This window comes from Lycium barbarum, chromosome 3 (genome assembly GCF_019175385.1).
Source record: "Lycium barbarum isolate Lr01 chromosome 3, ASM1917538v2, whole genome shotgun sequence".
Lineage (NCBI taxonomy): Eukaryota > Viridiplantae > Streptophyta > Magnoliopsida > Solanales > Solanaceae > Lycium > Lycium barbarum.
Genome location: NC_083339.1, coordinates 61,629,465 through 61,647,384, shown reverse-complemented (window position 1 = coordinate 61,647,384; position 17,920 = coordinate 61,629,465). Strand labels below are relative to the sequence as shown.

Genomic DNA, 17,920 nt, shown 5'->3' with positions numbered 1-17,920 from the left:
AATATTTTACCATTCTTAATTGGTAAGATAATTTCTATAAATATTATAAATCATTTATAAATTAATTTACACATTTCAGAAATTTACCACAATTATTTACTTAATTTTCTAAATTGCTAAAATGTCCATTCACAAGTATTTTACTCTGTTTAATGCAAGGAATCTTGTTAATTAAATAAATTAATCATTTTACCCCACAATTCTTGTTTAATCAAATTATTAGAAATTTACCATAATTAATTGATTATTTAATTGTGATAAATTCTGAAAATTGCCCATTGAATGACTATAATTGAAATGATCAATTAATAGTCCAAATTATGACCCAATTGAAAGTCAATTCCATGAATTGAGGTCATTATTGCAAAATTAGCTTTGTTAATTGTTATTTAGTCTAATTATGACCTCGCATGAAAGGCCAAACTCGTTGGTCTGACTAATTAAGGTCATTCTCACAAAAGTTGCTTTAAAATGGCTAATTGGACCAAATGAGGCTATAATTGAAATAGCCTGGTCTTAAGACCAAGTCAGTTAAAGGACATATTTACAAAATTAGCCTTTGCTTGCTTAATTAGCTTCCATTTAATCGTGATTAAGAGTCTAAATTAATTAAGCCTTTTCCTAATTTTGGATATTTATTAAAACAAGTGCCAAAAACCAACGTGTATACACATATATACACGGATATACGTGTAATATACATGAATATACGTGTAATATACATGAATACGCACCAGTCCATCTCCCCTCTCTTTCTACACGGACCAGGCCCAATCCCATGGGACTTGACCCGGCCCAGCATGGACTTAAAGGGGTAATACCCCTTACTCCCTCCCTCATTCCCTCGTCCAAACAGACCCTCCATTTTCTCTCTCACCTAAAAGGCAAACCCTAGTGCCGCTTTGATCTTCTCTCTCTCTCTTCTCCTGTCACCTTCGACGGTTATGGCAATATTTCAGTCCCAAAAGCGATTGTTAGGTCTGTGTGGCCAAAAATGGCAATGTATTTAATATTTCCTCCACTTTTAACCAAACGCAACCCCAAACGAGGTATTAGTATTATTTGTTTTCAATTTCGTTCTTACTTTCCTACAAAATCAAATAGTCAACACTGTGAATCTTTAATGGTTCTTGTTTGTTCTTGATTTTAAATATTGCATCCTGATTGGTTCTTGATGAACTTTTGAGATTTGACCTCTATGGCTAAAATCCGACCATTGATATATTATTTGATGAAACCTTAGCCCTACAATGATGAATTGTGAGCATTGTTTTAAAAGGCAGTGTTAGGACTCGCCCCGGGGCTCGCCTCGGGGCAGGGCAGTGGCAAAACGCCCTGGGGCTAACGTGCGGGGCTTAGTTCCTATGAGGCTTACGCCCTAAGCGCCCAACCATACGCCTTAAACACGCCTAACGCCCAACGCCCAGGGCTCGCCTAACAGTTCTTACACAAATTATATTTTAAATTCCTTAATTAAAATCATTCACCCTCATAATTGTTTAACAAAATAATGATACTTAATAGTTTTTCATCTATAGAAATAGAAGATTGGGTGTAACTCATATAACAAGTCGTAGTATTGGATATTTACTATTTGAGAACGTCGTGTGGGTGAATATCACTTATTTTTTTTAAAAAAAACACATAGCGGAATTGTACATTTTCATTTGTCATTGGTCATAAGTCCTATGTATCAGAATTATCATATAATTTTATTTTTTGTTCATGAAGAAGTTATGTTTTAATTGTAATATTGATAGATTTTATTGATTATTTGCTTATAGGGAGATAAAATGAATAGTATGATAGTAATAGTGTTTTAAGAAACTGTGTTTTTTTCCGTGTTTGAAAGTTAAAATGTTAGAATTGTTTTGCATTTCATAATAGCTTTTATTTCATTGTATTGTTTATACTTGTAAAATTATGTTATATATAATTATAAGTTATAAGCGGTGTATAATGGGCTTTGATCATTTTTTGTGAGGATCAAGCGCGCGCGCGCGCGCTCACACACACACACACACACATATACATACATACATACACACACACACATATACATACATACATACACACACACATATACATACATACACACACACACACACACACACACACATATATATATATATATGTCATTTATTTACAGTTTTCTTTTATTTTTTTATGTAATTTTACCTATTTAAAAATATTTATTGCAATTATATTATTTTAAGAAATACTAAAAATTAAATACCCATGGGGCTTACGCCCCGTGCCTCGAGGCTTACGCCTCGTCGAGGCGTATGTAAAACGCCCCGCCTTACGCCCCCGCCTTTTAAAACACTGATTGTGAGGAAGAAATCTCAATTTGGCATTTGTCCCACATCAGCTACATTAGGGTTTTAAGGATTTTGGGGATTCTATAAATAGGGCCCCAATTTTCATTATTCAACGGACTTTGCACTTGATATTTCACTTGCAAAATCGAATACTTAGGGTTTCTAGCATTATTTGCTTTAGACCTTTAACTTTTGGTTAAGTTCAAATTTTAAAGGTTTAATTCTCTGTTTGTGTGGTCTTTTGTGTGATTTTTGTGCATTTGGGGGGAACAATAAAGCTTCCAAGTCCAAATCTCTTCAAGGCTGCGAATCAAAGAGGTAATCCTCCTTCCCCTTTATTTTTTCTACATTTTAATTCAGTTTCTTAGTTGTTTGTATTGTGTTTGTGTGCTGGTTTTAGTTTAATTTTTAGCTAAATATGTTCCCGTGCCATGTTAGTTTAGTTTAGGCAGTAGGGTATGTGTTTGTATGTCAATATTGGTTTAGCTGGTTTAGTTTTTATTTAGCTTTAGCATAGTTTGTTTTAATATGCCTCATGTCTTAATTTAGATTAACTCAGCCTATACTAAAGCATGCTCTTATATTGTTAGTTTGTTTCAACAAAGCATGTTTGTACATTATCTTAACCAAGATTGATCAGATTAATCCTTATGTAATAATGCTTAGTTTTAAAACATGCGGTGAAGTACATAATGATCTGATCCCTGTTTGTTTGTCCCTCTAATACATAGTGCAGTCTTGTTATAGCCTTGTTTTGTCCATATTAGATATATTAAGAAGGGAAATGACACCAAGAGGTTTTAAACATCTAAATGGTCAAATGCTAGCTTGTTTTGGATCATGTTCTTTACCCAAAGTGTTTGGTCTTTCTCTGCCTCATGTCTTGCATAACTGGAATCTCTGTGGAACTAAGTGTCCAATATTAGATTAATGATATGCCTATATGCCTCCAAAATCTATGCACTAAATATCATCCTGTCTTTGCCTATTCTCTGAATGTAAGTCTGTGTGACCTGCTATTGTGTCATTGGTGAAAACTGAACTTGTTTTGCTGTATAAATCTACTAAGCATGACTGATATGTGCCTAATGGTATTGTTGATTGTTTGTGATAGTTGCTCTTATGTGAATATTGGACCTAACTTCCCTAATCTAAATGCATGTTTAACTGGTTCGTAAGTCCCTTTGTTAGCAATAAGATTAACATACTAAACCACCTCTTTGATTCTGGACTAACTTGTATTAATGATTGACCCTTGACAAATGCTTATATTTGTTCAATGTATAAACTTAGCCATTTATGACTCAAATTTTGATGTACTACACTGTTTCCTCTGTACTGTTTTTTGTTTTGAATCAAACTATGTCCTCACAATGTATTTATGGGTAAAAAATGAAATCTTATGTTTATTGGACCTGAAATTGCATATTTTGAAATTAAAATGACCTATTGCTTAACTAAGTAATATCCAAGACCTATGTATGCTTCTTGAATCATTTTGTGCCAAGCTATAAGGCTTATACTACCTGGTTCTTTTGTTAATCTAGTGTCATAAGCCTTAGAATGTGTTAAAAGGATTTTGAGTTTAATCTGCTGCATCTCTGAGCCTACTTTAGTATTCTATTGAAGCTTTGCAATAAATATTTGAAGTTCCCTATGAGATAAACCTGCTGAATGTGTTGTTTGATCATGTTGTTAACTAAAACCTATTAATGCCTATTTAACAAGTCAAATGAGTATATCACCTAGAGTAATTTCTGTTTGAACGTATATAAAAAATGGGATTGCTATATTTTGCTACTTACTGAAAAGAAAAACAAAAAATGCATGTTAATGCCCATGTATACTAGGTTTGCCTGTCCTTGATTAGTATGAGTACTGTCTTCTCTTCATCTCCTTCCTTGTATGCCAATTAGTATGACTGCTTGACTCTAAATTTGGTATGAGGAGTAAGTTTGAAGCAAGTAAATGAAATAGAGAGCCCGTGTGAGACTTCTTTTGTTTTTATTTGGTGTTAAAATCTATATTTGGATGTGGTGTGTGTTCTTATTTTATTCCTGTCTTTACATGAAGTTTGGGTTAAGTGTTTTAGTCTTTTACACTCTCTTCTTGCCTCCTCTGGTTTTGAACTCTCTGAACATAGGAGATACACACTTGATATACAAGGTATATCTAGCTTCCAGTGTATATGAAGTGGTATACTTAATGTATATAAGTGTATATCCCTTTCTATTTTCTTTAAAAAAAAGATTGATGTTGTGTGGACTTATACCATTTTATGACTGTTGGGCCTCTTCTGTGTGCTTTATGTTGGGATATGATTTCTATTCTGATGGCATAAGCAACTTAGGCCATGAATATTCTTTGACTTGCTTGATATTGGGCTTGAGTTTTTCTCCTGAATTGCTATATTCCCTTTAAATCTTTATACCTTTGCTTGATTATTGTACTTTTCTGGTTTAAACATAGATTAAATGCTTTAATTTAAATACCTAAGTAGGATACTAATCTTTACTTCCTTTCTATGTCTATGTGATTCAATACGGGCCACTTGGGCCATCTCCTCCTACATAAAACCAACTGAGCCTAAGGCCCGGTTCCACTTATTTGATCGAGTCCGCTTTTGAGAAAATATGTAAGGGAAGTTAATATTTGCTATGATGGCCCAACTATGGGTAAAAATGGTGAAAGCCCAGCTATGGGTAAAAATATTCAACTGGTGGGCTTAGGTAGGCCCACCAACCTAAACTTTCCTCCTTTTGTGTTACTTATTTGTACAAAATATATTTGTAAAAACACTCACATATTATTGGAACCCTATGAATGTTAGAATTAGGAAATACGTACTATTTAGGTAAGTCGCCTGAAAACACTTTTAAAAATCGGTCAAATTTTGGAATTGTGTGAACTAACACTTAATAGGATTTTTGCTTAAAACTGGCCTTTTTTATATATAGTAAGAAATAGTCTTCCAATGAAACAAATAAACTTTGGATTATGAGTGGTCATAAACAATGAATTCTTGTGATAAACTTTACTTTGGAAAACTGGAATTAAGTTGAAAAGAGTTGAAAACTGTTTCTATTTAACAAGAAATGGTTGAGTAACGGACCTGTTGAAGTGAACAAGATCCGGACATTTTTATGAAGTAAAAAATGGACTTTGCACTTGAGAAATTTTGGGCTAAAACGAACAGACCATTTTGGAGAAAAATATTGGATTTGGACTTAAGCAATTTCTGGAAAAAGGACTGTATTGGGCCTGGAAGCCCACAAACTGTTTCGGACCGAAAAAGGACACTATTGGACCGAGTATGATGTGAGATGGATTTGGACTTAGAATATTTCACCTATGGGCTTTAATGACTAAAATTTGACTTAACTCAATATAACTTGTGATTTTTCTTATATATATGCATAGAACGGAGATATACTCCATATTTTCGTATATATATGTATAAAATTAGTAAGGACTAAACTCATTTTATTAGGACTATAATAGTAGCGACTCTACTTAGGAGAAATTTCGGGTGTGTCCTAGTCCGACAATAAAGTGAGTTGACTACTTACGTGGATTTTCTAAACCAAAACCCCTTTTATAAGGGGACTTTTTGCCAAAATATTTCAAAAATTATGATATGAATGAGAATGATATTTTTGCGGAAACTTAAACAATTTAAGGAAATAAAATACAAAAAATCACACATTGAAACTCGTAGGTCAACTGTATTCTACGGATCCTTAATACAAGAGTGCTTAAAACCTTCCCTAGGAGATCACCAGAACCCTTACCTCGAACTCTGGTCCAAAAGACTTTTCTCGTGCTTGAAAAATCTTTTTACTTCGTTTTCCTAGTTTTCCTTTAATAAATTAGGTGGCGACTCTAAAATAATAAAATTCAATTAGAGCACCAACAACCTCGTAGTAACTTTTATGCTTTAACCCACGTAAAAGCGAACGGTAACAATTAGTATTTAGAAAGACTTGGTTTGCATATGATTCATAATAAAGTCAACTTGAGATAGTCTAATTAATTAGATCTAATAACCCGTTTGGCCAAGGTTCTAAAATCAACTTATTTTGAAAAGTGTGTTTTTTTCAAAAGTACTTTTCAAAAAAAGCACTTTTGGCAAAAAACAGTTTGTGTTTGGTCAATTAATTTAAAAAAAACTTTTGAGTAGCAATTAGTGTTGGCCAAGCTTTTAAAAGTGATTCTAAGGGGATTTTCTCATAAGTGCTTTTAAAAAAAAAAAAAACTTTTGGACAAAAGCTACTTTTTTTAGTTTCTGAAAACTGCTTCTGCTACTTTTCAGAAACATTTATTTTCTCCTAAAAGTTTGGTCAAACACCTCACTTTTTTGGATTGGGCTCCTTTCCATTTCTCTTCTCTCCATTTTCCCCAAGTTCTATCTTGGATTAGAGACACATGGCACGGATTAGAATTAATGATCAAGATTTAATTGACTAAAACAATGCCCTAACCATGATTACATAATTAATAACTTATCCATTAATATATTAAAATATATTCTCTCTCTTCATATTTTAATATTCCATCTTTTTTTCAATCATGACAACTCTTTAATGGTGATATTTTTCAGAATATAGACAACTCTTTCAGAAATATATAATTATCAATTGAATAATGGGGTTTATATTATGTGAATTAGTAAGCATCATAATTGAAAAAATGGAAAATATTACCAATTGAATAATGAGTCTATTAGGGGGAAAAAAAATTAAGTGGCAAAAAATAATTGGGTAAATCAGAAAAGATATTTTACTGGGTAGGAAAAGTAAAGTAGGTAGAAAGAGAAAAATATTCTAAAATATTAATAGATAAGTTATTAATTATGTAATCATGGTTAGACTCTTGTTTTAATCAATTAAATCTTAGCCATTAATTCTAACTCATGTCATGTGTCTCTAATCCAAGATAGAACTTGAGGAAAATGGAGAGGAGCCCAATCCCACTTTTTTTTTAAACTAAGCACTTATTGAAAAAAATAAGCTTGGCCAAACAGGAGCTTCAAAAACAAATGTTTTGCTTTTATAATTAAAAACATTATTAAAGAGAATACTACATAATTTGTACTCATAAGGATGATAATAGGTATAGATTTTCTTTTTAGATAGTAAAACAGATAATAATAAAAAAATTGTTTGTAAGTATTAAACTTGCATTCATGAACAACTTATACTTAACACTAGTAAAAGGAACGACCTACTATCCTATGTAGAACCAACATGGGGATTTCATTAATCCTTTCTTATGTGAAGTATGAAAAAGTGGGAAGAATAATAAAAACAGCAAAATATGCTTGTAGCAAAAGCAGCATTAGTCTAATATATGTATTTGTATTTAGCTGTATCTTGGGAGATACATAATTTAAAGAATTCTCTGGAAGAGCAAGAGCCGCAACTACATTGTCCTGCGCTCATGAAGAGATCTAATCGACTGAAGACTAACTCGATGTTCTTGAATTTTAAGGCCATTAGTTGTTTAGTACCTGAAGTTTGTCCAAGTTGGTGAAACGAACACAAAGACTAATTCTTTTGAGACCATACAGTAGTCATACTCTATGGACCTTATATACTAATCTGACATACTAAACTCAGAAATCATATATGCTCTTTGGCTTATTATCACTTCTTTTGTGTAATTCTTCTTTCTTATTTGACATGTTGTAACAATTGAATTTTCAAGGATCCGCCTCAATTAGGCGCTGAACGACTTCATTCATCGTAGGACGCTGAGCTGGCGTACTATCTGAGACTCTTTTATCCAAGACTTCAAATGCTCCTTCTTTGGTCTCCACGTCTGTCGATACCCATAAAAAAATACCAAATTCTGGCTCCACTGGCTTCTTTCCATTGATCAATTCCATTAGAACAACTCCAAAACTACAGACATCACATTTTGTAGTTTCCTTTAAGGAATATGCAAATTCTGTAACACACATTAAACCAAAATTGAGTTACATTAGGCCAATATGATGAACACTTCAACTTGTGTTGAATGAAAGTTCAATGTAATATTGAATTCTACTACTTGAGCATATGGGATGTTATTTACACATAAAAAGCCAAAACAAAGAAAATAGAGTGATATATGCACTCAAATAACCTCACTCAAGTAGTGATATGTATAATTTTCAAGAAATTACCCCACTTTATAGTTAGTTGCCTCGAAAAAATATGCATATTCTGTTACAACACATTGAACCACATTAGAGTAACCTTAGGCCAATATGATGAACACTCAGAGGAAGTTATTTGCATAAATACATGAAGCTTATCCAAGGGAAGATACGAAAATGAACTCAATATATGAAAATACCTGGAAGTAATTTCCGGTCTTCCACGTGTTGGGCAGTACTCTCTTCAATTCTCTGTAAAGTGGGAATTTTTCATTATTTTTCTCCAAAATGGATATAAGTTAACAGATGAAGAATACTTATATCTTGGTGCATATAAACTGTAGTTTTGATTTACTATCTATTCGCTCTATCTGAAACTTTTTTGCCATTCTTTGCTTTTTGTGCGTTAGTTTTTTCTCTGTCATGTTGATGTTGTTTTTTATTTTTCTCTTAAGTCGATGTCTTTTCAGTTATCAAATATCATGATAAACCACAGAAGAAATTTGCAATGGATCACCAAATAGGCTGATAAATCAAAAAAGGCAATTCAAGCACCACACCAAAAATCTGAATAAGGAGATATTGAATATTTAAAGTTACAATTCTCAAGATTCAAGAGGAAATATAGAATACCAAAGTTAGAAACGTTCAATAGAGCTACTCTAGCTGTATATGTGTAACGACCTGTCTGGTTATTATTAGACTTTCCTCAGCTCGTGTATACGAACCAAGTTGAATTGTGGTACGATTGGTCCACGGGGAGATTTTACGTTTAATTTTAACTATAGTCGAGTCGGTTAGATCTAAAAAGTGTGGGGTCTGGTAGAGCCGTTTTGCCGCAGCGGTTCGACACGAACCTGACCCAGCTTAAAAACCTTATTTCGGGATTTGATCCCATTTTTTCACAAAACCCTATTCTAGGCCGTCACCTGGGAGGATTTCTGAACAGAACACTTAGAAGCTTGAAAAAGGTGACCTTCAAATGTCCTTCATGCTATTTTCTTAAAAGTTTTTTTTTTTTTAATCAAAACCACCAAAGTTGTGGCATTTTATTAGTAGCAAATATTTACAGAAAAATATGGAATCAAAAGAAAGAAGCCTAGAAAAAGAAATAAAGACTAGAAAGTAAAAGAGCTAACTATGTAACATATGCTAACATTAGCAACAATATTTAATAAGTAGAAATCCATATGCTTTGATTTGTATCCATCATGTCACACCTTCAAGTCTCACAGGTGGAATGGATCAAATCTCTTGAAGACATCTCCAGGCATATATGGATGTAGTTGCTAAGTTTTGTCAATCCTGTTAGCATTTTTAATAGTTAGCTTGAAACTTTGAGAACCAATTCTGAAATCTGCTTCGAACTGATCCAACTCCTTGAACTGGTGTGGTCCTTACTTGATCATTCAGTTTGCTGTATTCTGTATCATATTGAAGTTCCCACAATGTAGTATCTCCAACTAGAAATAGTAATGTTTCCAGCAGACTGAACTTTTGTTAATACCACACACTGGAAACAGAACTATTTCCAGTTTGTATTCCCTATCTTTGTGCTGCACTAGTTGATGTATAATTCTTCCTTGCTAAAATTTTCTTATAGGGTTAATGAAGATGGGTTCTTTATCGTTGTTTCCACCCTAGGAAAGAGAAATGGGTAGGCATGACCAGAAAACTTGTATTTTCAAAAACTTCACCTATATTCTTGTTCTAGAATAATAAACTAAACGCGAATAATGATTCTTTTAATATCTAGAGAATGAATTAAGACTTGACTTCTCGAACTGGGAACCCAAGGGGAAGGGTTATTTTATATGACCTATAAAGACTAGCTAATTATGAAATCTAGACTACTAAGTATGCTTTGATTTGACTCTTGTTGTCGGATTCGTAAAACCCCTAGAATTCTCTGTCAAGGCTTCAGGTTTGAAAATGGGATAGGAGAAGATACCATAGACGTTCGTGATAGATGCTCGGCATCGAGGTAGGTTACGTTTTACTTGAGTTAGACTTTGCTTAGTGAGTCGTATATATGTTCTAGAATTGACGGGAGAAAGCATGATTAGATCTTCGAACATGGCGTTCGGTTGGATGCTAGTTAGGCTGGTATTAATTGTGGAATTATGTGGGCTTGTCGCCATTAAGAGAAGTAGTTGAACCAAGTGTGTAGTTGTTATGTTCAAAGGGAGGTGGTATAGCGTGTATATCCTCTTGGGTGTTGATTTAGTTGAAGAATGGGATTTGTTTTACTCGTCAGTTGGCTAATATAGAGTCTTGCTATATCATATGCTAGAGTAATTCATACTTAGAACATATTTGACTTTATGTTGTATTCTTGTTGTGGTCGAACTGATTCCTTGAGTTTATTTGAAATAAGGCATGAGGTTTGGATTCCTTGACATTAATGTTATTAGTTGATCATGTTCCCCGTTAATGGTTACACTGGAAGCACGTTGAGATTCATGTTATATATATAAGGCACATTTGACAGGGGGTGAGGATGTGGCCTAGTTATGGGCTCGTGATCCGAGGTCAGTTCCGAAGCGAGTAGTACATGGACACCATGGGTCCCCTGTAGGTCATGACTATTGGGCAAACAATACCATTAGCATGTGTGTACGGATGTGATAGTAACTCGGGTTGCATTACATTTTACTTACTTATATTCTTGTGATAGAGGTCACACTCGTCTTGGCTGCATTACATTGAATCATGACTCATTCTGGTGATTTCATAGTTGATTTTTCTTGTTGTTGAGCTGTTATGTTTACACGTGATTTCTTGGTCTTGTTTGATGAATGAAGAGAAGTTATGTCGAAGTGATCCCACTTAGAATGGTTAAGGTTGGAACGTACAGGAGAAATATTATCGTCAGTCACATTGCTTGTGCTTACTCTTATTGCGTATTTGATAAATGATTATGGACTGATGTCTATTTTGAGTTGTTATGCTGTTGAGTCTGTCTGTCAAATTATGAGACCGTTAGATCGTTGGAAGAAAGGTAAGGTTTAGTGATTTCAATTTGAATGGGTTGGCATGAAGGTTGTTGTCCTGACTTAGTTATTATTGAGGATTAGGTGATCCAGGAGTCTTTCTTGAGCTGAAACCGATTGTCGCATGTTAGTCCTTATTTTCCGTTTTTACTTTGATGTGTTAGTGGTAGAGGAATCCGAGTGATCTTATGACAGAACTGTTACCTTGAGTAGGATTTATAAAGGTGTTATGAATGTACTTATCTATTTATCTTGATTGATTCTATATAATATTGTGTGAACTAACCTTAGTCGACCTATGATGCTTACCAGTATGTGTGGTGTACTGATACTATTCTTGCTACATTCCTTTTGGGGGGTATAGATGTGTTTCAGGTTATTGCTTGAAGGTTTCGTTAGCTGCAGTGGCGGATATCTTCCTACAACTTCTGTGTATCTCATTCCAAGGTAGAAGTTGTGTCACTTTATTTGAGTTTTATTCCTCTGTGATTGTAAAAGCTCTTGTACATGTCTAGACTAGGTCTTGGGAAAGTGTGACTTTTGAAATTTGTAAAGAGCGTCATTTATGTTTTCATACTCATTGTTCATTTTCAGCAATTATTAAGTTGTCAAATGATTTAAATAATGGGTTGGTTGGTAAGGATTCGGCTACCAGGTGGGATAAGGTAGGTGCCCGCACGAACCGTAAATTGGGTCGTGTCAATATGCGAGTTTAGACAGCATGTCATCGCACTAAACAACACAAAGCCACAGCTGTGATAAACCGATAAGAACACTTGTGTAAGTCAAAGATGACACAAAGTAATGAGTACAACGCACTTCACACGTAGTAATTATATTCAACCCAAACAGAACAGGCTATGTCAACCAAATCAAATAAACAAAAAATGCTATTTGGCGTATGCGAGGAAAGATATGAATATACCTGGAAGTAATTTCCACTCAGTCACATGTTGGGCAGCACTCTCTTCAATTCTCTGGAAAGTGGGAATTTTCACTACTTTTCTCCCAAATGGATTATAAGAAGAGATGAAACACTTATACCTTGGTGCATATTAACCGTAGTTCTAATCTATTCGCCCTATTCTGAATTTCATTTGCCATTCTTTGCTTTTTCTGCGTTAGTTTTTTCTCTCTGTCATGTTGATGTTGTTCTTATTTTTCTCTTAAAAGTCCTTTTTTCCACCTTTAATGTGGTCCTGCTCTATTATTTCGTTTTCTTTCTTAGCGGCAACAATATAGTCAAGGGTAGTTGTAGATGTATAGTCAAATATCACTTGAAAAATTGAAACAGTCGCTTCTTTTTCTTAAAAAAAAGGAAGAAACTGTCACTGCTTTTAATCCTTGGACTCCTTCTCGGACCTTCTATATGTTCCTCTCATTGTAGAAAGCAATCATATCTCCAAAAGATACCTGAAGGATCAACAACTTGAAAAGTGAGCAGAACATTTGCCACAAATGTATAATAGATGATAACTGTAGATGTATATAAACATATTCAAAGCTTAGCTAATTACATTCACAAGAAATCTTTAAATTCTTTCCCAGCTAGAAGTATGTAGTAAATAAAGTAAAATTATAATAAGAAAATAGTGATGAAAATACCTGTAGCTATGTTGGAGGAATTAGTAGGACTGGCTTTTGGTCATCCTATTGCAGCCTTTGGTCAGTGATGTGATTGAGAGCCGATGGTAAATCTGTGTTCCATTTTCTTAGTACAATCTACAGTATAACAAAATTTTAAAAACAAATCAAGCTATAATGCAAATATAAATTAGCATATTCCTATTCGGTGGCGGAGTCAGGATTTATGCCAAGGGGGTTAAAAAATATAAAGAAGTCATAAATGAAGAAGTTAAGGGGGTTCAATGTCTACTATATATACATAAAAAATAATTTTCACCTTATATATACAGTGCAATTTTTCGCCGAAGTGAACCCCCTTCTATAAGGCTAGGTCCGCCGGCTATTCCTAGATACGGAGATTCAAGCATGAACATGTAATTTGATAGACATAGAATGATATACAATTGGTTCATGAGCAGAAAGACTTAAGCAACAGAACAGAACAGATTACTAAACATAGCAACAGAGAAGACAAATCAATTTAATAGAAATCTAGACTCATTGAGGAATTTTATAGAACACCTACAAGATAAAGGCTCAAGCGGAAGAATTACTAAACATAGCAACAGAGAAACGCACAGAGAAGCAAAATCAAATCCCAAAAAAAAAAAAGGTGTTACTCATATGTCCTATGATTTTTTGTTTGCTTTTAAGAACCAGTATTTTGTCTTGAATTAATTTATGACTAACTTCTTTTATGAAGCAAGAGCACTACTAAATTAGGATAACATGGAAGAAAGATAGAAAAGATTTCTTTAGAAAATTGAGCAGCAGAGATCAACTTGATGAAGGTCAAGTAGGTTTATTCCAAGCCAATTACAAAAGCCTTCAAGAACACCCCTATAGCCTTCTTCATCTATAATTTTCTTTAGCTATGTAAAACTACACACTATTAGATTCACAATTTTCTCAATTACCTTGAGGGCAGAAGATCAATTCTGAATCATGACGAAAATGAGGATCAAAATGAAAGAGAAACAGAGAAAGCTACGCCGAGAGGAGATGTGCTTTAGCCGAGCTTGTGATAAAGTGAAAAGAGAAAGACTATAGTGAATCCACGTGTGTTACAGAAAACCAGTATAAGCTGTGAAAAGACTATAGTGCCCTTATTTATGCCAGGCAGGCATGTTGACCTATTGTGTGCTTACTGCCTCTTCTAAGATAGTAGAAAGAAATAGAAAATATAAATGACAGTGAATCCATAATTTAAAATTGTGAATTTTTAAAAGTATATATAGTGTTATTTATACTTATTTTTTGCCACATATATAGAGTTCGATTAAAAAATACTAATTCTCCCCAACTCACGAATTCGTGGTCGAATCCACAACTGCACATAAAGCAGCTTTATTAGTGGGATTAGATGAATTTTTAGTCGTATATTAGAAGCAAAAAAGTCAATAGATAATTGAAAAGAAGTAAAGAACTAGTGCTTTACCTAATTACCTCCGTGATGACGAGCTAATTGAACCTTTAACTCTCTACAGTTGAACTTTCAACTTGAATATTTCACACAAAATATGTTACACTACATAAATATGGTATCATTGTATCTTTGAAGTATGTAAACTCCTTTTTTAGCATAAAATACGCTATATAACATCATATAAATTCAAACGAAAGAGTTGAAAGATTTTTGTCGGTCCATTAATTAATTATGTCATCCTGGACTTATGGGACTACATCATATGGTTGAATCAAACTAATGATAAACAATAGAAACTTAGTGACCGTTAATGCTTTGCTCTTTGACTTTCCTTTATGCAATAACGTCTTTCTCTAATGACAACATTGACCAATACTTATGTATACGGTAAAAACCGGATGCGAGGCAAACCGGTGGAGCGAGGGGACCGACTGATCTGCCTTCTTCGTCATTGGAACGACCAAGCCTGGTGACCCGAGCATTCGTGATCGTTGGTCCGAATTGATCGTGGCCGTTGGTCCGTTTGACCGGGGTCGTTGGTCCGAATTAATCGTGGCCGTTGGTCCGTTTGACCGGGGTCGTTGGTCCGAATTGATCGTGGCCGCTGGTCCGTTTGATCATAGCCGTTGGTCGGAATTGATCGTGGCCGCTGGTCCGTTTGATCATAGCCGTTGGTCCGAATTGATCGTGGCCGCTGGTCCGTTTGATCATAGCCGTTAGTCCGTTTGATCGTGGCCGTTAGTCCGGGAAATCGTGGCCGTTAGTTCGGGAAATCGTGATCGTTAGTCTGGGAGATCCTGGCCGTTAGTCCGTTTTGGTCATGGCCGTTGATCCGGGAGATCCGTTACGCGATTTCCACGCGTCGATAGCGTCCTGCCATGGTCAACCACCAACCATGCGTGCGTCAGATCGTACGGCCAACCTAATCCCACCAAATCTGCTCAGAGCTGTCCTTTTTATTATTATTCTAATCATTTGTATGGGAAGAGGCCCATAGAGGCACCACTATAAATAGAGAACATCCCCCTCCTTTGTAAGGGTTGGCTCCTTTACTTTCCAAGAACATTTATAATAAAAGAGCTCATATACACAATCTCTCTCCCTCAATATCTGATCCGGCCAAGGCCGTTTGTTTCCATTTATGTTGTGCTTCTTCCATTAAGTATTGAACATAGCTTCTAAATATTCATGTCCATAGCAAATCGAGCAAATTATCGTTATTAGCCGTTTTATTACTAAATACTCACATGCTTATTTTCCACTATCAAACATATATCAAGATCCAAGCACATATCCTATACCCGCATACAAATTCAATTGATTTCCCAAATTCGGGGCCAAGGCCGTTTGTTTCCATTTATGTTGTGCTTCTTCCATTAAGTATTGAACATAACTTCTAAATATTCATGTCCATAGCAAATCAAGCAAATTATCGTTATTAGCCGTTTTATTACTAAATACTCACATGCTTATTTTCCACTATCAAACATATATCAAGATCCAAGCACATATCCTATACCCGCATACAAATTCAATTGATTTCCCAAATTCGGGGTAAACAGTTTGGCGCCCACCGTGGGGCTAGGATAATAGTGGTCTTTGATCTTGATCTTTATCTTACCCATCAAAATCAGAAACATCTGCTGTCCGTCTCTGAAAAAACGGACCAAATGGCTAACAGTGGGCAATCTGGTCACGTCAACAACAACGAGATCGTGGCCAAAAATGAAGGCAGCGGGCCATGAGGATTGCCAAACCCCACTGACCCTTTAAATACTAATAATTCAATTACTTTGTTCGGGACACAAGTCCGGAAAGAACCGGATACCCCGAATGATAATATTGACTTGCGTTTAATTTTTGAAATGTTGCAGGAACAGAGAGCGGCGATTGCCTCACAGGGAATCGCAATAGCCCAGCTGCAGAACGAAGGAGATAAAACGACCCCGGAAAAGGCAAAGAGTGTTGTTGAACCCAGAAGAGATGAGGCACGGATGGTTGAAAGCAATGGCTCCGGAGCTGGTCCATCCACCGAGGTTCTGAGAATGTTCGAAATGTTGGCGAAGCGGGTTGACTCGACTGAAAAAATGGTAGAGACATACAACTCTCGGGTGGATCAAATCCCGGGGGCTCCGCCTATCTTGAAAGGGTCGGATTCAAAGAGGTACATCCAAAGGCCTTTTCCTCCGAGTGCAGCTCCGAAATTGATCCCGAAGAGGTTCAAAATGCCGGATATCCAAAAATATGACGGCACAACGGACCCTCACGAACACGTGACCTCATACGCCTGTGCTATAAAAGGCAATGATATGGAAGATGATGAAATTGAATCTGTGTTGCTGAAAAAGTTCAGGGAAACTCTGTCAAAAGGAGCATTGACTTGGTACGATCATCTGCCCGAGCATTCAATCACTTCTTTCGAAATGCTCGCCGATGCCTTCATAAAAGCACACGCCGGAGCCAAAAAGGTGCAGGCTCGAAAGGCGGATATTTTCCGTGTATCCCAAAGAGACGAGGAGCTATTGCGTGAATTTGTCAACCGGTTCCAAAGGGAACGAATGGAGCTCCCCCCGGTTCCGGAGGAATGGGCCGCACAAGCTTTCACAAAGGGGCTCAATGTTCAGAGCTCGACGGCTTCGTTCAAATTAAAGGAAAGCTTGCTGGAATACGAGGCTGTGACCTGGGCGGATGTCCATAACCGATACGAGTCAAAAATTCGGATAGAGGATGACCAACTCGAGCTTCCCCGGGGCCCGTAAAAATGAACAAAAGCTCAGAGAGATCACGAAAGAGTTACGAACCGGAGGCCGGACCATCGAGGGAAAGGTATCGGCCATACTCTCGAAAACCAAGCTTCAGGTCGGAAAAATCAAGGGATGGCCCGAGTCATTTCTCCGGGTGGGGGTGATAAATGGGCCGAGTCCCCGGTTCAGGTATACCACCGAGGAGTCAAACGAGGAGGCCACGGCTGTGAAACTCGATCTCACGGATGAACTTCGCGAAAATGCGTTGGTCCGTATTGCAACCCAGAAGCAGAGAATGGAAAGGTACTACAATCGGAGAGCCAATTTTTGACATTTCTAAGTTGGGGACTTGGTGCTTCGGAAAGATACCTTGAGCACCAAGAATCCCAACGGAGGAAAACTGGGTCCGAACTGGGAAAGACCGTACAAGATAACCGAGGTAACGGGCAAAGGATCGTATCAGCTGGAATCCGTGGACGGGCAGCGATTGTGCAACAACCGGAACGTGGCTCATTTGAAGGGATATTACTGCTAAGGTATGGACACCTCATGTTTAACCTTTTTCTTTTTGCAGGAAGTCAAGTACCGGATAAAGTTAGGATCTAGGTCTGAAAACGCGTGTTGCACTCTTTTCCTTAGTACGGTTTTGTCCCAAAATGGGTTTTTCGACA

General features: G+C 36.0%; 1 long non-coding RNA gene across 1 annotated transcript; it reads right to left on the bottom strand.

Annotated features, from left to right (window-relative positions):
* Nucleotides 1–7,638: 7,638 nt before the first annotated feature.
* LOC132631387 (uncharacterized) lies at nt 7,639–14,154 on the bottom strand. Its single transcript, XR_009578839.1, has 5 exons — nt 13,997–14,154; nt 13,059–13,175; nt 12,379–12,866; nt 8,661–8,712; nt 7,639–8,270 (listed from the first exon to the last, which is right to left on the bottom strand). It is a non-coding gene; the product is annotated as an uncharacterized LOC132631387 (long non-coding RNA).
* Between the last annotated feature and the right edge of the window lie 3,766 nt (nt 14,155–17,920).